We start from the raw sequence: 21,843 nt of genomic DNA on the forward strand, positions 1-21,843 counted from the left end.
TAATCTTAGTTATTAAAAATAATAGGCATAACTGTAAGCAACCAAATATTACAAACATAAAAAAATAGATATGAATAGCTCACGCGTCATGTGACAATAGATAGGTTACATTTTTAGAAAACTTTTGATACCCATTTCATAATTTTTTGACTTAAAATGATTTACTTATAAATTTTTTAGTATAAAATTGAATATTTTTAATTCTCATAAAATGGAAAATCACCTTCAAAACCACCAAGGGGCCAAATTTGCCCGATTTTGACAGTTGGATGGCCTATGTTGTCCTGTTTCGTAGTTAAAGATTAAAAATCGAACTTTTGCGATAGTTGAAGAGTGTAAACCAGACTTTTTCCTTTAATATATCTAACTTTGGTATTTTTAATGGTACAGATCCAAATTTCTCTGCTTAGAAAGGTTTTACCATGAAATATTATAACCAAGAAAAGATGAAAAAAATAAATATTAAAGCTTCAAATTTGACTTAGTAAATAAAAAAGAAAAAATTAGACATACAAAAATGAACTTCTTGCCATTTTGCAAATCAATTCAAATGGGAATTTCAAATTGAATAGGCATATTCATCATGGAGAAACTAATGATTGCCTAATGAACCTTTAGTATAAAAGTAATTGAAATCACTTAAAATTACAACACCTTTAAATGGCTTCCGGGAGATTTTAAATAAATTTCAAACCATTGCTCAAATGAACTTGAGCCTAAAATAAAAGTTGTAGATCTTGAAAAGTTGAACAAGTTTAGTATTCCAAAGTTTTTGATTTGACCTTCGGAACAAGGAGAAAATTTTGGTTTACATCAGAGCCCCTGCACTTTTCTCTATTTCTGGATATGCCCCCAACTCTATCTTCTCTCTCCCTCCACTCCTCTCTCCCTCGTGGGTGGCGTACGTCACTGGTAGCTCTCGGGGGGAGGGGGTGCACTAAGGGCGGGCGCGCGGCTGAATGCGGCCAAGTGGGCCTAGTGCCCCTGTTTGCCAAAACCAACAACTCCACCTTGGCATCTCCCGCGCGCGACTTGCGCCCCTACTCGCTCCTCCACCCGCCACGCCGCCAAACGCCATCACCAACGGCCGTCGCCGCATTCTAGCCCCACCAAGCCGAGTGGCCCTCCCCCAGGTGTCGCAAACCCACCCCAGAACCGTCTCCCCCTCGTTGCACGCCTATAAAAAGGGGCATTGCCCTCCCAGCGCCCAAAACCGTCGACGCCGCCCGCCATTGCTCCAGCGAGCTCGGCCTCGCCGTGGCGCCGCCCCTCCACTCCCGCATTGCCCAAACCAAGCTGCCCACTAGCTTTTCTCTTGTGCCAGTGAAGCTCCCTGCCCCGTCTATCCAAACCTGCCCTCGCCGGAGAGCCGCCGTAGCGGCACAGTTACGCCGCTGCCACCCCTCCACGCCGGCGAGCCGCCTCTGACCGCCTATGTCCTAAGCGAGACCATCCACAAGTGTGTCATGGCCCCCTCGTGCTCCTCCGCCCCCTAGCCCCCGTCGACGTGATGAGGTTCGCCGGAATCTGACTGGGAACCGCCGCCCCATCTCCAGGGACCCGATTGCAATGGATTGCAATTTTTCCAAGGTCTAGAATGTAAAATGTACATGAACTATTAGCTGTGAACTTTGAAATTCAATAATAAATCGTAGAAACATCCTAAAAATTCAAACTCAAATGTTATGGAATCCTTGGAATGAAATCTACAACTTTGCTTATATACACATACTCAGATTTTGCTTACATTTTAATCTAGGTTAAAGATTAAATTAAATATCGCATGAATGTATCTCATGTTCAAGATCAATGCTGGGTATGATTTTTGGGATATAGTGTCATTTTGGCATGTTTAGCTCTGTGAAAAAGTTTCAGAGCCATATCTCTCACCTAGACTATGATTTTGGATAGAACTTGTTCCAGGCTAGGTATAGATGGTTTATTTGTTCTTGATGTTTTACATGGAATATTTGGATTAAACTTTTCCGGTATGCTTTAGATGCTAAAATAATAGTGGTGTAAAAGTTTGAAACCCATCACAACTGCCTAGCTAGGGTTTTGGTTTAATTCATGTTTAATAGTACTAATTCATGATAAATAGTTCTAGTACTTGGAAAAATAGAAAACTTTTACCAGTGTCTGTTCTTGAGTAGCTAAATCTGCTACCAAAGTTTGAGAACCAAATAACTTATAAAACAGAAGTTAAAAAGAAGCTCTTAATGTCCTAGATCTAGAATGCACTTTGTTCCTGCTGCTCTACAATGGTTCTTAAGATGAAATTTGCACAAAATAATGGTACTACTGCATTGAGGCTACACAAAAAGTTTGATGCTTGTTACTTGTTGACGCTCGATAATGACTCATTTCAAGCGTCATCTTAAGCCTAAAATCATGAGAATAAAGTCTCATGCCTGCTTACACTATCTAGAAAGAGCCAATTCCATATTTCCTCTTAAAAATATTATTATATTGGAGTTCAGGCAGAAATGCAGGTAAAACATGCTTCAAGCTTCAAGATATAAACCCGACCCTCAAAGCAAGCTATTAGCTTCTGCATGAACACATGAAAAATGAGCGTCAACACTAGTGGTAGGAGTTATTGCTAACAAATTCCACAAAATATTAGTGCACATTTGTGTGAAGGGTGCTTATGCTTGGAAATGAGATGAGAATGTAGCCCATAAGCAAGGTGACACGTCATCGATCTGAGGCAACACCTTCTCGATGAATCAGGCATGTTCACGAGGATCCACGGGCCCACCAGAGCATCCAAACTGACTTAAGACGGGTCCTTACCAACATACAAGACATGGGGGCCCACCTAGCAGTGTCGAGATCAAATTTGAGGCGGTTTGGCAAGCTGTTCCGGTCGGCCGATCGTAGGTCGGTTCGACTCGGCATCAGCTTCCATGTGTCGGCTCTCCGTTTGATGGCAAATGCGGTTCCAGGAGGCATGGGCCCAATCTCGGGGCTGAAGAGGCCGTGACACCCCTATATATATATATATATATATATATATATATATATATATATATATATATATATATGAGAGGAGGCGGGTAAGAATCAAGACATTCATCAAGTGCTCCCTCAAGCCTCCTCTTGCATTTAGAGTTGTCTTAGCCTAGGGAGAGGGTAGAGGTACTCAGGAGGAGCAACGGTCTTCGGCGCTCTTCTTCATTTCTGTACCTCTACGAGGGTGAGGGAGTTGTTTCGCGAGAAGTGCTGAGGTGTCGGCACTATGTTCTCAGCTTGTACCTCTACGGATGCTGCTACATTCTTCGAGTTTTGTAAGTATTCGTGATTCCTATCTCTAATTTTATACTTGGTATATTATATGCTAGTAGTGTTTGTATTTGAGTCAGATCAGTTCTCTTACTCGCGGGTTCGTCGCTCAGTATTCATACATAGTATTGTAGTTTGTTACGGGATATCATACGTAGTTAGACTATAGTAGTAATAAGTAGTGTAGGCGTGGTGTCTAGATTAAGGGTTATCCTTCGTTTGCGTTATATCCTACGGTTTGTTAGAGGTAGGCCGTAGGTGGTGACAGCCCTATTGGTCCTTCGTAATCCTCCACGTTCGGATATAGCGTAGAGCTATTGGCCGGAGTCGGCTGGCAACTAGTTGTAAACCAGTGCCTGAAGCGAGTATTGTGCCCGAGAGATCGACCTTTAACTCACCTAGAGTGCTATCTTAGAAATCCTCTCTTCCCTTCAACCTATCTTGGTGTGTCCTTGGACCGACTAGAATAGAAGAGAGTGCACACACGTTCCCTGTGGATTTGATAACCCTTGGAATACTCTGAAGTTAAAGTTACAACGGTATCCGTGCGCTTGCGGATTTATTCGTGATCCTAAAATACCTAACATTACTGAACAAGAACAGGTTAGAATAATTTTACATGGTTTAATCAACTTAAACTAAAACAGATAGTTTCTGTATAATATATAAATGCTGATCTTTTTACCATTGGGTACGTTTGAGTAGGAGATGCTGCAGAAAAAGTTTGAGACTCAAAAACTCTCTGGAATTCTCTGTAAAATTAAGTCTTGTTAAATATAGATTTAGTTTGGATAAATTGTTGCTTCTGGAACTTGCAGCTGAAACATATCAAAAATTTACAATAAGCTTTTTGTCATATCTATAACTCTCAGTAAAATTTTGAGGACCAATATTTTCACGGTTAGTTCTGTATAAATAGATCTTGGTTCTAGCAGTAGCTATTTATTTTATTTTTCATGTTTTATCTGCTGCATCAAATGAGCTAAACTTTATACAGCAAGCACTTTACTCGGAGTAGTACCATGTGTAAAAGTTTCAACACCAGAAACTGTTTCTAACTCCAGTTATAAATGTCACAAAATTATTCTAGTGTTAGTTAAGAAAAATGACTTTTCTACATATGAATAAATATAAAACAACACACACTTGCTCAATGAAGTCAGTCAAGTTAATAAATACTCTATAAATGGTTGTGCAAAAAAATGTAACCAAGAAACTTCATAACAAAACTAGTGTTTTGTTGTATTACAATTTTATAGTGAGGTAAATAATGAAACTTTATCGTCACCACAATTTATGCATATGCATTCATATAGGAAGGAAATGCTAAAGCCCAAGTGAACGTTACTAAAATCTCTGAAGACCCGAACCAAAGTTCGAAAGAGCTCAAGGCTAGCTTTGCTCAGGAATGCAAGCCCCGGTGCATCAATCCCCTAATTTGAATTCTATGCAATTTATGTTCTTGTACATATATACTTGTGAATTTAAGTTTACAGGAATTGATTGGAACCCTAGCTGCATGATCCTAGGTACCCATGTTCTGAATAGTAGAGGTTAAGTCCGGATAGTCGCTCTGCTAATAGGACTTGTAGAAGTCGAGTGATTTACTGTCACTCGCAAGAAAAATAGGAGTTGAATGTCTACTACATACTGCAACTATAAGATCTACGAGCGGGGTCAGAGTACTATGTTTCTGGATGAGACCCCATCTGTCACTAGTGGAAATAGTAGTTTCCATGATGTTTTTCTGCATTACGTTTAGAACTTCATCATTGAATAGTCTACATCTGTGATAAAAATCCCAAGTTCGGCATAGGTCTTCGGCAGCATCCCTCAGACACTACGCAACCGTGACAAAAATAAAGTGCACATCACAGAATAACATATGTTTCGTCACAATTCATCGGTGCAGCACTTAGCCCCTGCGGAACATGACAAAAATAAAATGTGCGTCACATAACACCACGAAAACGGTGCGCCATCAGTTTCTCCTTGTGATGACCACAACCGGCTGTAGCATAGCTTATTTTTTTTATTGGACCGATCTCGCTTTTGTCTTCTCTCTATCCTTATTGGGTCAAGCCCAACTCATTTTTGCCTCCTCCAAGTTGGACCGAGCGCTTATTTTTTTATTGGGCCGATCTTGTTAATCAATACAAGTTGTCTTTTATAGATATTCAATGAATACTTTATTAATCATGAATATAAGGAAATATGATAATCTCTATGATTGCCTCTAGGGCATATTTCCAACAGTCTCCCACTTGCACTAGAGTCAATCTAGAATGTATCTAATACCCATTGCTCTTGTCTGCGCCTCATGCTTGGGTTGTGGAAGAGGTTTTGTCAACGGATCTGAAACATTCAAATCTGTGTGTATTTTGCATATCTTGATTTCACCCCGTTCGACGAACTCTCTTATAAGATGAAATCGCCGCATAACATGTTTGCTCTTTTGGTAATTCCGTGGCTCCTTTGCTTGCGCAATAGCCCCACTGTTGTCACAGTAAAGATCCAGTGGACTGGATGCATTTGGGAACACACCAAGCTCAATAAAGAACTTCCTTATCCAAACACCTTCCTTCGCAGCTTCCGAAACTGCGATGTACTCGGTTTCCGTTGTAGAATCGGTTACGGTCTCAGACCTGCTTGGAACTCTTGTAGATAACAGTACCACCATTTATTGTGAACACAAAACTTGATTGGGACTTTGAATCGTCTTTGTCGGTTTGGAAACTAGCATCGGTGTAACCTATTACAACGTCCTCACCTCCATAGACTAGAAACACATTCTTGGTTCTTCTCAAGTACTTAAGAATGTTTTTCGCAGCTGTCCAATGACTCTCACCTGGATCAGACTAGTACCTGCTCGTAATACTTAGAGCATAAGAAACATCTGGGCGGGTACTTATCATTGCATACATAATAGATCCAATTGTCGAGGCATATGGAACTTTGCTCATATGCTCCCGCTCATCAGCAGTCGTAGGACACTGAGTCTTGCTAAGATGTATGCCATGTGACATAGGCAAGAACTCTTTCTTTGCCTTTTCCATGTTGAACCGTTTCAACACTTTGTCAATATAAGTATCCTGGCTTAGACCTATAAGCCTTCTAGATCTATCTCTATAGATCTTTATGCCGAGAATGTATGCTGCTTCCCCTAAATCATTCATCGGAAAACTATTTTTCAGTGAAGTCTTTATGGACTCAAGCATAGAAATGTCATTTCCAATCAACAATATGTCATCCACATACAGGATTAGAAATGCAACAGAGCTCCCACTTTCCTTCTTGTAAACACAAGCCTCTTCTTCGTTTTTAATGAAGCCAAACCCTTTGACTACTTCATCAAAACGAATATTCCGACTCTGAGATGCTTGCTTCAATCCATAAATGGATTTACGAAGCTTGCATATCTTTCCAGCATTGCTTGGATCGACAAAACCATCGGGCTGCATCATATGCACGTCCTCGGTCAGATTTCCTATTAAGGAAATCTGTTTTGACATCCATATGCTAAATCTCGTAATCGAAATATACAGTAATAGCTAGAATAATCCGAACAGATTTAAGCATCACTACGGGCAAGAACGTCTCGTCATAGTCAACTCCTTAAACTTGTCGAAAACTTTTTGCAAGAAGTCAAGCTTTGTGGATGTGAACATTTCCATCCATATCTTTCTTCTTTTTATAGATCCACATGCACTCTATGGTTTTGACACCATCAGGTGGGTCAATCAAGTTCCAAACTTGATTTTCTCTCATGGATTCTATTTCGGATTCCATGGCTTCTTGCCATTTCAAGGAGTCAGGGTTATCGCTTCTGCATATGTCGCAGGCTCATCATTGTCCAACAATAATAATTTCCGCACTTGGGAGAGCCTTGCCGACCTTCGTGGTTGTGGCGGTGCATCCCTTGCCGTAGGTGACTCAACTTGTTCAGCTACATTAGCGTCACTTGTAGAGTCTGAACCTATTGGCTCATCTCGAACTTCTTCAAGTTGCATCGTTCTTCTACTTTTCTCTCCTTCGAGAAACTCTTTGTCTAGGAAAACTCCATTTCGAGCAACAAACACTTTGCCCTCAGATCGGTTGTAGAAGTAATACCCCAAAGTTTCCTTTGAGTATCCCACGAAAATGCACTTATCCAATTTGGGTGTAAGCTTATCAGACTGTAAGTATTTGACAAATACTTTACAACCCCAAATCTTTAGAAAAGATAAACTGGGAGTCTTCCCAGTCCATATCTCATATGCTGTCCTAGCTACGAATTTAGATGGTGCCCTGTTTAGTGTGAAAGTTGCTGTTTCTAGAGCGTAACCCCAAAACGATAATGGTAGGTCCGACTGGCTCATCATCGATCGAACTATGTCCAACAAAGTTCGATTACATCGCTCAGACACACCGTTTTCTCTGATGTGTTCCAGGCGGCGTAAGTTGTGGAACAATTTCACAACTCTTCAGATGATTGCTAAATTTGTAGCTCAGATATTCTCCTCCACGATCAGATCGTAGAGCTTTAATCTTCTTGCCACGCTGATTTTCAACTTCATTATGAAATTCTTTGAACTTTCACTACACAACACCTGATTTTCAACTTTATTATGAAATTCTTTGAACTTTCACTACACAACACCGAAACAGCGATGAGCAAACCGTCGGTATAAGCCGTTATACCGACGGACATATCCCGTCGGTAAAAGTTTTTACCAACAGACTCTGCTTATACCGACGGACAGTCCGACATATTAACATTTACCAACGGACAGTATGTAGAAACTTTTACCCACGGACAGTTTGACGTTAACTCCGTTTTTACCAACTGACCATCCAACGGGATCATTTAAATAAATTAAAAAAAATAAATGTGCAATTGTCTCAGATATTTAGTTGCAAGTTCAGTACATCAAGCATAGTGGGCCAACAAACCACATTCATTCACGACTAAATCCAATCAATCAGAATGATACAAGTTATCATGTTAGCCATTCAAACATTGGTCCTCGTTGAGTACAACTCCAAAATCACTTAACACTACTAACACTCTGTCCTTCCTATTGAAACATAGCTCATGAAAGCATATAAGCCATCAGAGTCTAGAAAAAAAACTTAGAACTCCTAACAAACTAACTTTCCACCAAGTTAACTTGTTGCCTCGTTATTATCTTGTTGCTTGCAACTTTGCTGGAGGCTTGAGCTTGACCTGGTGCTTCAAGAGGGAGCCACCTGATGCTGCAACCATCAAATGAAAAAAAAATCAGGAATCAAGCACTTAGAAATGAAAAGCAGAATCAGTTAGAAGACATACATATAGCAACTGACATTTTACTAGACACATAAAAGAGGAGAACCTTGTGAGTCATCACCAGATTATGCACTAAATCTGACTACTTTTCATATTTACTATGGTCATTATCTATGCAGCATAAGACCATAAATTACAGATAAGGCATCCTTTGTTCTGTCTACCTTGTGAATCATCACCAGATTATGCACTAAATCTGCTTACTTTTCATATTTACTACTGCCATTATCTATGCAACATAAGACCATAAATCACACAGATAAGATATCCTTTGTTCTCCTCTACCTGTGGAGAATCTTCTGGTCACAAGGCACAAGGTAGCGGTAAATTTTAAGGTTTAGAAGTCAGAATAAATTACAACACAAGGCTAGAGTGAAACTGATAGGCCATAACAGCTACAGCCAATGCCTCATAGATTATAGCTAATAGCAACGTAAAATGACTTCACTGCATATTGCCCAATGCCTTATATTCAACTAGCTAATAGCAAGTAAAATGACTTTACTGCACATTGCCCAACGCCTCAGATATGAAAACAAGCAACACTCAGGAGTAACATAAGAAAAATATAAGAAGCGGCATCATAGGCATAGACAGATGCTCATAGTAACACAAGCAATACAAGGCATGGACACATGCTCAGGAGTAACATCACGAGCATCATAGGCATGGATAAATAAAGCTCAGGAATAATATAAGCAGCATAACAGGCATGGACAGATGCTGAGAGTCTGAGACTAATTAAAACAAAGAAAAAGACCATTAGCAAGGGAATATAACATGCATGAACATCTATATATGCTCAGGTTAACAAGAACATACATGGATGGCCATTCCTAACATACTAGGCTTGCAGCATCTTTGCTTCCTTTCTTCTGTTGTGCAAGTGCTAGTGATAAAATTTGGCCAAAATGGATCAACTGAAGTCAAGGCATGTATGGCACACAACACATCAGGTAATCATCTAAGGAAAAGAATCCATAGCGGTCTGTAATTCTGGTAGACTAAAATGTGTTCTAGCTGAACAATGCACAATGATGAGCAAATATTATTTGCTCAAAGGTTCAGATAACCTTACCACCATCGATAACCTACACTAGCTTCTATCAAAGGTTCAGACCTCAAAGGTTTTGTCGATCCACGAATACTAGTTTCAGTAACATGCTATTATTCTACCAATCCACAAACAATTTCAGGGACTCGCTATTCTTTTGTCAATCCGTTAACTTATATACCTACTCAAGGTCGGGGAGGAGCTCAGGGAAGATTGCGCCGGCACCGAGGTTGGGGAGGAGGTGCGCTGGGCTGAGGTCGGGGAGGAGCAGCGAGGGCGCCGAGGTTGGGGAGGAGTAGCGTCGGCGTCGAGGTTGGGGACGAGCAGCACCAGCCCAAGGTCAGGGAGGAGGATGAGGCGGCCTGAGCTCAGGGAGGAGTGCGGTGCCCTAGGGGAGCCATGAGCCGATGACGGCGAATTGGCTGCAGCAGCGCCCGACGTGGGTGGGCGGAGGGCGGAGGCACCGCGAGATGCAGATGCGGGCAAGCCGCCGCCAGATGACTACGTGGGGAGGAGGAATGGAGGATAAGCTTTAGGGTTCATGGGTCTTGGTGGGCTGCACTGGGCTGCCTTTATCAAAATTAGATACTTTTACCTACGCACAGTTTGACGAGATATCAAGATTTGCTGACTGACCACTCATAGATAAATATAGATACTTTTACCTACGGACGGTTTCTCTGTGAAATAAGAATTATCGACGGACCATCTATTGTTATGTTTTACTCACGGACTGTCTATTGATAATATTGCACTTTTACCAACTGACTCCTGTCGTTATTTTGGTGTTGTGGTGTAGTGTTTTCAAAAATTTCAGACTTATGCTTCATCAAGTAGACATAATTGTCGGTACCATGTAGTAAGGATACCCACTTCTATTGCAACAAGACAGGACCCGTGTAGTCATTCGTAACTACGCGGTAAAGGGCGGAGCAACCGGGGCCCACAGGACAGGCTCTTACCTCACCGGGCCAACGGCCCCGGGCCCGCTCCCCGCTTTGGGACGGGTCCAGAGACGCCACGTGTCCTCGAGGAAGGGAAGCTCCGAGCCGGCCACTGAGATCCCGGACCTCCCGTAGGGGTCCGGGACCTCCTCACACCCGTCCGGACCTCCCACGCGCGCGTAGAGCTAACATACCACCGGCGGGGGTCCGGAGCCACCACGTGTTCCGTGGGCGCGAGTCTTCCGCTGGAAGGCTCGCTCACCCACCGCATTCAATGCGGATAGTTGAGACGTGCCCTGCCGCCGCGGCACGCGGGGCATCTTTTGTCAGTCCTCACTGTAGACCGTGTATTACCAAGGTACACAGTGCAGCCGCCTGCGCCGCTCCCGCGCAGAGCCCATCTGCCGCATTAATTGGACACGACGGCACGCCGCTTTTCCATCATGCCGCCTACGCTGCAAGCTACACGGCCCGTTCAGCTACGTGGCAGGCGACGCCGCTAGCTACGCCTGACGCCGTTCCGACAAGACAACGCCTGGTCGTGCTAACAGGGGATTCAAGGAGCAGGCAAGGAAATCTAGGAGAGAGATCGACTTCGCCTGCGACGCCATAATGAATGAGCAGTACGTTATTTTGTACTACATCGATGGGCCCATCTGTCGGGGACCCAACGGCCATGTAAGCGCCTCCCTTGAGATATAAAAGGGAGGCGCTCGCTGTGCACACACACACACACAGGGACACACACTGGACTCAGCTCCAAGCTCTTCCAGACACAAGCAATACAACTCACAGTGGATGTAGGGTATTACGCTCCGGCGGCCCGAACCACTCTAAACCGGCTGTGTTCATCGTGTTCTTGAGCGAGATCGAACTAGGCGCTAGCTAACCCCCGAGTACTCACCCTCTGGGCTTAGGCGGGTGCATTCCGCCACCCGGCTGTGGTTTGCCACACCACGACATTTGGCGCGCCAGGTAGGGGACGATAGCTGGTTTTCAGTTCATCTCTTGCTCGTCTCCATGGTTCGGGTGGACAACATGGAGATGACAGAGGGTGTGGCGTCCTCCACGCCACACGCATCTCGCGTCCCTACTCCAGGGGCAACTGTGCCCGTTGGGCAGCCACCGTCGGCGGTGGCGCACGCTGCTTGCCGGCAAGAGTCAGGGCGCCCGTCAAGGGTCCCCTCACAAGCTGCGAGCGGCGGAGCGCTGGCGGCGGCTAGGGAGTTGCTTCGCAACCCCCCGGCTGCTGCAGCCTTGCCAGACGCCCTGAGGCAGTGGCGAGATGACGTCGACCGTCTCCTGCATCTGGCTCAGGCCTCCCCCAGTTCAGCAAAGACTGGGCAACGACCTCCGCCTGGCAATGCGGTGGTACCCTACCACCGGCGTCAGGGCGGCGCGTCGGCATCCGTGCGCTCCCCCACAGTGAGGGGTGCACGAACAGAAGACCTGCGGGCGGAGCTCAACCGCAGGCGTGCGGGTGAGGATGCCCGCATCTCCGTGGAGAGGGCGCGAGAGCGCCGTCTCAATATTGAGGGCCGCAACCTCAACGCCGACTTGGACGTGGTGGCACCCAAGCCTCCAGTGAACGCCCGGATACAGTCGGGCGCCACGGTGACCGGGGTGGGCTGTGCTACGCTGGCGGAGCACCTCCGCGCGGTGGCATGGCCGTCCAAGTTCCGCCCGCACCTGCCGGAAAAGTACGACGGTACCATTAACCCGTCGGAATTCCTGCAGGTGTACGTTACCGCCATCACAACAGCTGGTGGTAACGACGCCGTCATAGGGAGCTACTTTCATGTAGCCTTGTCTGGGCCAGCCCGGACTTGGCTCATGAACCTCACTCCTGGGACGATCCAGTCTTGGGAGGAGCTCTGTGCGAGGTTCACTGCGAACTTCGCCAGTGCGTACCAGCAGCATGGTGTGGAAGCCCACCTCCACGCTGTGAGGCAGAAACCCGGAGAGACGCTCCGGGCATCTATCTCGCGCTTCACCAAGGTACGGGGTACCATTCCTCGTATCTCCGATGCATCTATTATCACTGCTTTCTGTCAGGGGGTACGTGACGAGAAGATGCTCGAGAAGCTGGCGACGCACGAGGTGGAAAGCGTTACCACACTTTTCTCCCTGGCAGACAAATGTGCCAGGGCCGCTGAGGGCCGCGCATGGCACTCAGCCCCCCAAGACGGAGATGCCAAAGCTGGTGGCTCCGGTGCTACCGCTCAGGGCGGTGGCAACAAGAAGAAGAACAAGAACCGGAGTCGCGGGGAGCCGCATCCTGGCGGTCCAGCCGTAGCAGCAGCGGCACCAGCTACTGCGGCAGCGTCTGGGGGCCAGAATGCTCATGGAAAACGCCCTCGCCCGCAAGGTGGCGGCGGAGGTTCATGCCCAGTGCATCCCACCGCTCACCATAGCGCCACTAGCTGCCGCGAGATCCAGAAGCTCGCGAAGTGGGTCAGTGGGCTGCGTGAGCAGTCCTCCAAGGATAGTTCACCCCCTCCTCGCCAGCGGCCTAGTAAGGAGAAGGCCTCCGACAGCGGGGCTGCGGCCAGGGAGAAGGAGCTGGGGTACCAATCCCCCGCTCGGGAACTGAAGGGCGTGTACCACGATGACAACTCCGACTCCGACAACGACGATCGCCGCAAGAAGCTGTACGTAATGTACTGCGGAAGCTGGGAGCTTGTCTCCCGGCGGGACGTGAAGACCCTTCGCCGAGAGGTCCTTTCGGTGAAGCCGGGGGTCCCGAAGGCGGCGCCGCACCAAAGGTGGATGAACACTACCATCTCTTTCGGGCCATCCGACTGCCCGGAGAATATGGCTGGGGCTGGTGTACTACCTCTAGTTACCACCCCTGTCATATCCAACATGAGGCTCTATCACGTGTTGATCGACGGTGGGGCTGGCCTCAACGTCATCAGCTATGCAGCGTTCAAGCAGCTGCAGATCCCGGAGTCCAAGCTGACTCCCTCTCGCCCATTCTCTGGAGTGGGCCCACATCCGGTGTTCCCTCTGGGGAGCATCACACTACCGGTTACGTTCGGGACTGAGGAGAACTTCTGCACAGAGAACGTTCAGTTCGATGTTGCGGAGGTGAACCTCCCGTTCAATGCCATCATTGGCCGGCCGGCTCTCTACCGCTTCATGGCCATTGCCCATTACGGGTATTTGGTCTTGAAGATGCCGTCCCCTGCCGGTGTCCTCACCGTGTGGGGTGACCGCACCACTGCCGTCGCTGCAGTTGAGAGACTGCATGCTCTGGCGGCAGATGCTGCACGTTCCGAGGTGGACCCATCCACCTCGCAACCCAGGGCACCAGCAAAGGCGCCTAAGGTTCAGCCGTCTGATCCGGACGATGTACCTGTGAAGACAGTACAGATCGGAGCGGACTCCTCCAGGACCACCCGCATCGCAGGGAACCTGGAGGAGAAATAGGAAGACGCGCTCATCGCTTTCCTCCGGGCAAATGTGGACGTGTTCGCCTGGGAACCGTCACAGATGCCCGGGATCCCCAGGGAAGTGATCGAGCACAATCTGAGGATCTACCCTGACGCCACGCCGGTGCGCCAGAAGCCTCGGAAGCAGTCTGTCGAGCGGCAGAACTTCATCCGTGAAGAAGTCCGCAAGCAACTACACGCTGGCTTCATCGAGGAGGTCCACCACCCCGAGTGGTTGGCCAATCCGGTCATCGTCCCAAAGGCCAACGGGAAGCTTCGAATGTGCATCGACTACACCAGCCTCAACAAGGCATGTCCTAGAGATCCCTATCCTCTTCCATGTATCGATCAGATCGTGGACTCCACCTCCGGGTGCGACTTTTTGTCTTTCCTAGATGCATACTCTGATTTCCACCAGATTCAGATGTCTAGAGAGGATAGGAAGCACACTGCTTTTGTAACAGTAGATCTGCTTTATTGCTATATTGTCATGCCATATGGTCTGAGGAATGCCTTACCCACGTTTGTACGAGCTATGAGCAAAACCTTCTGTAATCTAATTAGAGATATCGTTGAGGTGTATGTTTATGACATTGTGGTCAAGACTAAGGTAGGGTCAATGCTAGTTGAGGACTTGTCCCACGTCTTCGACCGGCTGCGCGCCTCACGCACGAAGCTGAATCCCGAGAAGTGCATCTTCGGCGTCTCGGCAGGGAAGCTGCTGGGTTTCCTGGTCTCACATCGAGGCATTGAAGCAAACCCAGCCAAGATCAAGGCGATCGAGGCGATGAGGCCACCTGGCCGCATCAAAGACGTCCAGAAGTGTTATCGCCATAAATTAACAGGATTAATTTATGGGCCGAAAGCAAGGTGGGTTTAAAGCAGAAGATTGAAGAAGGCTTGTAAATCGGCTCCTGCGTGAGCATTTGGGCCACATGGGCCATATATCTTTAGATTTAGTTTAAGAATAGAGATAGAGTCTGATCAGGACAAGATTAGTTTAGATTGTTTCCCAAGTCTCCGGACTATAAATATGTACCCTATGTTATTCATGAAAAAAGAACGTCATCACGTCTCACAAACAACAACCTCAGCGCATCGCCATCCCTAATCCTAGGGTTTCATCCAAGTAAGCGCCATGCTGCCCTGATCGTTTCACGCGATCAGGGCAGCGTTGTTCTTGCTTTTACCTTGGTATTACTCGTACTGAAGCGTTTTTGATGGCGAGTAATGCTAGTTATCTTGATGTTCGTAGCATGGCTTTTAGTAAATCTATTGTGCTTCGTTGCTTATCATCTACGAATATCATGTTGTCTATGTGCAGTCACGTTTCAATCTTATGCTAGTTCTTGTCGCATAGAATTAGTTGCACAGAGACAATACCCTGCTTCTTTTATGTTTAGTAGATCTAATTTGTTATGGTTTGCTCTTATCTCTAAGAGTTGGTGCAATATCTGTTAGATTAGGCCTTGCAAACGGGTTGGATGATCCGGTGGTGTACTAGATGCTTTATCTTAGCCTTAACAGGGATTGTTCCGGGAATCGGCTCTTGCTAGTTCTTAGGCCTCTGTTTAGGTTATGGTTTAGTTATCTGTTACGTTTATTAGGCCCAGTCACGTGTAGGATGTTCCGATCTAGCAGTGAAGCTTTTATCATCGTGGATTAGATTGACTAGATTTAATTGAAGCAGCTTTACAGTTATTCGCTTTATTTATCAATATCCGGATAGATGCAGATCCAATCTGACACCGGGACTCGATCGGCTCTTTAAAGCCGATGCAAGAGTCGTCCCGGGGAGCCGATCACGGCTTGGACTTACGTTTCCACGTGTTTGTGTATGCAGGCTAATCGTCGCAAGCACGTTCGCACCTTCCTGATCAGGTATAGGTCAGGTGGCACACCCTGCGTCTTCTCAAGCCACGGCGTGTGATGGAATTGCGGGCCGTCGACGAGGGAGCAGTGCCTGCCAGCGCCCCGCCAACCTCCCGGCTCTTCGTGTTGCCTGTCGCTGCTCGCCGGTGGGTTTCGACCGACAACAAGAAGCTTCCTGGATCTCTCGCCGCTCTCAGCCGCTTCATATCGAGGCTGGCTGAGAGGGCCCTCTCCTTCTTCAAGCTATTGAGGAGGTCCGGTCCATTCTCTTGGACCGAAGAGGCTGAACAAGCCTTCCTGGAACTGAAGCAGCATCTCACCTCACTGCTAGTATTGGTGGCTCCAGAGCCAGGTGAGACGTTGTTTCTGTATCTTGCTGCGTCTGCGGAGGCGGTCAGCATGGTGCTGGTCGCCGAGAGGATGGAGCAAGCTCGCCAGGGGGACGCCAGGGTCTCCCCGGCCAACGAGGGCGAGCCGGACCCCGGACACGGGGGCCCGTCAGCCTCACCTTTGCCTGAAGGTCCGGACCCCGGACAAGGGGGTCCGGAGGAGCCTCGTCCTAGTGGGCCTCCTGAGTTGATTACGACTTGATCCAAGTGATTACGACTTGATCCCGTTGCCTCCCAAGTATCGGCTTCCTGAGTTCACCAAGTTCAGTGGGTCAGAAGGGGCCAGATCCACAGAGCATGTGAGCCGATACTTAACGTAGCTTGGGATGATCTCAGTATCGGATCCTCTGAGGGTCCGGTTCTTCAGCCAATCTCTTACAGGCCCGGCTTTTGGGTGGTACGCGTCATTGGCTCCGGATTCGATTCGAACTTGGAGGCAGCTGGAAGATCAGTTCCATACCCAGTACCACTCAGAGGCTGCTGAAGCTGGAATTGCTGACCTCGCCCAAGTCAGGCAAAAGCGAGGAGAGACTGTGTCGGAATACATACAGCGCTTCAGAGAAGTCAAGAACTGATGCTACTCATCGCGCATCACAGAGAAGGAGGCAGTCGATTTGGCTGTCCTGGGACTCGCTAAGCCGATCAAAGATCTGTCTTTTCAGTTGGAATTCACCTCTCTGGCACACATGGTGCAGAAGCTTACGGCGTATGAGCTTTACCATCCTGAGTTGTACCAGGACAAGTTCAAGTGCCATGTGAACATGGCCCAGGCAGATGAATCTGATGACTCTGGCGAGGAGCAAGAAGTGGCCGTGGCAGAGTGGACTCAGGGGGCAAACCCCGTCCCGTGCAAATGGATCAAGCAGCAGGGGCTTGTGAAGGGCTTCGACTTTGACGTGACCAAAGTAGAGCAAATATTTGATCTGCTCCTCAAAGAAAAACAGCTGAAGCTCCCAGAGAATCACAAGCTACCGACGGCACAAGAGCTGCAGGGAAGGCTGTACTGCAAATGGCACCACTCGTTCACTCATGCCACGGGTGAATGCAAGGAACTGCGTCGTCAGATCCAATTGGCTATCGATCAAGGCCGATTAATTCTGGCTCAACACACGATGAAGGTCGACACGAAGCCCTTCCCACAAGCCAACGTGGTAGAGTGTCAGACTTCACTCCTACGAGCCAGAATTTTTCATTCCAGATCAACATGGCGGGCCTGCGCGCCGTCGTGATGAGCAAAGGAGAGAGGCCATTTCTGGCAAACGGCCCCAAGATCAAAATGAGTCAGGGTGACATCATATTACTGAAGAGCAAGTGCGTCACATCCGTAACCAGCTTCCTGCTTCCGATCGGCTCCTGGAAAAATATGAGTATCAGCACAAGCTGCGTCGCCGATATCAATCGGAAGAAGAGGAGTACGAGTGCCGCACAGGGAGGACGCTGGGAAGACGCCAGGCTGTACGCGACCACTGGCATTGCCCGTTTTTTAGGTACTGCTGGAATTCTGGCATGAGCCGATTGCCCACTATAGATGATTGTCTGGAGTGCAGGCCTCGGACACGTCAGTCAGGCGGAGCATCGGTGTTTCGACGCTTGGGGCCCAAAGTGCGTCACAACGAACATGCTGAGTGGTCGACTAGGGGTGATTCCGAGCCAGAAGAAGAAGACAGGTACCATCACCCATGGTGGTGTCCTGACGGGCTTAATCGCTCGCAGAAGTGCAGAGTGCAGCGCTTACGCAATCTAGAAGAGGCAGAAGCGAAGTATCTTGATGTGTTGAGGAAGGCGCGTCCGGATCTCGCGGAACAAGTCAAACACCCGCGAAGGGCGGAAAGGCACCCTCCAAGACAAGAGTGGCGCCCCAAGCAGACAAAAGCTGATGAGAAGCCATCGGCTGATGTAAACATGGTGTTCGTGCTCCCATCAGAGTTCCGAGCACCCCAACCGGAGGATTTGCCTGTTGCACAGTTGGATCTTGGCCCCCAGCCGATCATCTTCGAGAAGCCAAAGGAAAAAAGCTACAAACATTTGAAGGGGCTGTATCTCAAGGGCTTCATTAACGGTAAACCCGTTAACAGGATGCTGGTTGACACCGGTGCTGCAGTCAACCTGATGCTATATTCGGTGCTGCGCCGGTTGGGGCGTTCTTCTGCCGACCTAATCAAGACCAATGTGATGCTCAATGACTTCAACGGACAACCATCAGAGGCAATGGGGGTCCTTAATGTGGAGCTGACAGTGGGCCACAAGACGATCCCGACTTCGTTCTTCATCGTCAACAGCAAGAGTACATACACGGTATTGCTTGGGAGGGATTGGATTCACGCCAACTATTGTATCCCTTCCACAATGCATCAGTATCTAGTCCAATGGGATGACGATGAAGTGGAGGTGGTCCGTGCAGATGACTCCAGCGAGGTCACGCTTGCAGACATGAACGCCTGGGATGCGGAAGGGCAAGAGCCGATCTCAGGAATCGCCCTGGAAGATTATGATCGGATCGAAGCGACAAAAAACGGACTGAGGCTGGTCTTATCCACTGGCCTCACAGAGTAGACGTATCCTGGCATGCTATGGGATGTAGTAGAGATAGCGAGGCCGGTCCAAGCGACCGGCCCCAAAAAATAGAAAATCCTGTTTGGGGTCGGAATTGTTACATCATGTACATGCAATGGCCTGCTCTGGCAGTTGGCCATTCCTTGACTATTTGGTTTCGAATGATGATGGAAGTATAGAAACAGCCGGCCCATGCGGTTGGCCAAATAATTTTTCTTGTCATCTCCCTGTGTTTGCCGCTGATCTTGTGGATAACGAAGACTCGCCTGCGTTCGCAGCTGGTTTTTCAGACGACGGCAAGCTGGGATACGGGTTCACGTCAGCTGACGATTTTGAGGAGGTTGATATCGGTCCTGGGGATAAGCCACGACTGACATTTATCAGCAAGAAGTTGGATCCGGTCTTGCTTGAGGAGATGATTGCACTGCTGAGAGAGTACCGGGACTGTTTTGCATGGGACTACACCGAGATGCCCGGTCTAGATAGAAGCATCATTGAGCATCAGCTCCTGCTAAAGAAACGGTTTCGGCCGTTCCAGCAAAGAGCACGTCAGATGAAAGCCAAAGTCCTGGAAGAAGTCAAGAAAGAGGTGGAGAAGATGTTGGATGCTGAGTTCATCAGGCCGTGCCGGTATGCAGAATGGATCTCTAGCGTGGTACCGGTACAAAAGAAGGATGGCCGATGGCGTGTCTGCATCGATTTTAGAGATCTCAACAGAGCGACGCCGAAGGACGAGTACCTGATGCCTGTTGCAGAGATATTGATCAACGCAGCTGCCGGCCACAAAATGATGAGTTTTATGGATGGTAATACCGGCTACAACCAGATCTTCCTGGCCCCAGAAGACGTGAACAAGACCGCGTTCAGAGTACCAGGCGCGGTCGGCTTGTTCGAGTACTTGGTAATGACCTTTGGACTGAAAAATGCCGGTGCAACGTACCAACGTGCCATGAATTATATTTTTCATGACCTCATCGGCAAACTGGTAGAGATCTATATTGATGATGTTGTGGTCATGTCCAAATCAGCTGGGGGCACCTAGAAGATCTGCGCCAAGTTTTGAAACGGACTCGAAGGTTTGGGCTCAAAATGAACCCAATGAAATGTGCCTTTGGCGTGTCGGCCGGTCAATTTTTGGGGTTCCTGGTGCACGAACGGGGAATTGAGATCGGCCTAAAGAGTAAAGAAGCTGTGAAGACGATGAAGCCACCTACCACGAAGAAAGAGTTGCAGAAGCTCATCGGTAAAATTAACTTTGTCAGACGATTTATTTCTAATCTGTCTGGGCGCATTGAACCGTTCATGGGTTTGGTAAAGATCAAATCCGATGATGAGTTTCGCTGGGGGGCAGAACAGCAGCAAGCTTTCGATGAAATCAAAGAATATTTGTCAAAGCCTCTAGTGTTGGTTCCTCCTCAGCAAGACAGGCCGTTCTATGTGTACCTATCCGTGGGTGACACTTCCATTGCTTCGGTGTTAGTCCAGAAGCACGACGGCCAGGAGAGGGTGGTTTTCTACCTCAGCAGGTGCATGTTAGACGCCGAGACCAGGTATCCTGAAATCGAGAAGCTTTGCCTTTGCTTATTCTTTACATGTACAAAGCTTCGTCATATTTTGCTCTCGGCGGAAACAATTGTCATATGCAAATCGGATGTCATAAAACATATGCTGTCGGCTCCTGTCCTAAGAGGCCGGCTTGGAAAATGGATGTTTGCATTGTCAGAGGTCGATATTCGATATCAGCCTGCAAAAGCAGTCAAAGTGCAGGCACTGGCGGATCTTGTTGCAGACAGGATCAGCACTGATATTGCTGCACTATTCATTCGTGCTTGGGCTATGTTCTTTGACGGATCGGCTTGTGATAATGGATGCGGTGTGGGAATTCTGTTGGTATCGCCTCGAGGGGCGACTTACTCCTTCTCCATCAGGATGACTGCCCCATGCACCAATAATTTGGTGGAATATGAAGCCGTTCGCAAAGGGATGGAACTACTCCTCGAAGCTGGTGCAGAAGCGGTGGAAATATTTGGAGATTCAAAGCTGGTGATTTCTCAGCTCACGGAAGAATATAGATGTGAGAGTGAGGCTCTTTTTCCGATATGGATGCAGTGCCGTGAGTTGATGTCACAATTCAGGTACATCAATTTCCACTAGATACGCAGGACTCTGAACAATGAAGCCAATGATTTGGCACAGATGGCTTCTGGGTATAAGGAAACAGCCAATGGGATCGATGTAGAGGTTCAGTTTCTAGAACCTGGAGACTGGAGAGCCGATATCTTCAATTACTTGAAGGATTCGGCTCGGGGGGCACCCAGAAGGATAAGACTCAAGGCCATGAAGTATGTTCTGATAGGGGATGACATGTTCTACAGGACCTTGGAAGGACTACTGCTTAAATGTCTGGGACCTTCAAAGTTGAATTGGCTCTTGCACGAGGTTCATGAAGGAGCCTGCGGTACTCATCAATCGGCTCATAAGATGAAGTGGCCGATTAGGCGATCGGGTTATTACTGGCCCACTATGCTTGAAGATTGCTTCAAATATTACAAAGGATGTCAGGCATGTCAGAGGTTTGGCAAAATTCAGATAGTGCCCGCATCAGTAATGAATCCTATCATCAAACTGTGGCCATTCAGAGGTTGGGCCTGGACATGATTGGTCAGATCAACCCGTCGTCTAGCAAGGGTCACCAATGGGTCTTAGCTGCTACAGATTATTTCACAAAGTGGGTAGAGGCAGTGCCCATGAGGTCAGTTGCGTCAAGAGATGTGATCAGCTTTGTCAAAGAGCACATCATCCACAGATTTGGGATTCCTCAAACCATTACGACCGATGGAGGATCGGTCTTTATATAAGAGGAATTCAGGAAGTTCGCCGATGACATGGGAATTAAGTTGATCAGATCATCTCCATATTATGCCCAAGCTAATGGACAGGCTGAAGCATCCAACCAGAGCCTCATCAAGCTCATAAAGAGAAAGATCGATGAATATCCTAGGCG

At 47.6% G+C, this 21,843-nt stretch overlaps 1 long non-coding RNA gene across 1 annotated transcript; it reads right to left on the bottom strand.

Annotated features, from left to right (window-relative positions):
- Window positions 1-8,154: 8,154 nt before the first annotated feature.
- Window positions 8,155-10,193, bottom strand: LOC120651306. Its single transcript, XR_005666108.1, has 2 exons — window positions 9,829-10,193; window positions 8,155-8,520 (listed from the first exon to the last, which is right to left on the bottom strand). It is a non-coding gene; the product is annotated as an uncharacterized LOC120651306 (long non-coding RNA).
- Window positions 10,194-21,843: the final 11,650 nt, after the last annotated feature.

Source organism: Panicum virgatum, chromosome 9K (assembly GCF_016808335.1).
Source record: "Panicum virgatum strain AP13 chromosome 9K, P.virgatum_v5, whole genome shotgun sequence".
Classification (NCBI taxonomy): domain Eukaryota; kingdom Viridiplantae; phylum Streptophyta; class Magnoliopsida; order Poales; family Poaceae; genus Panicum; species Panicum virgatum.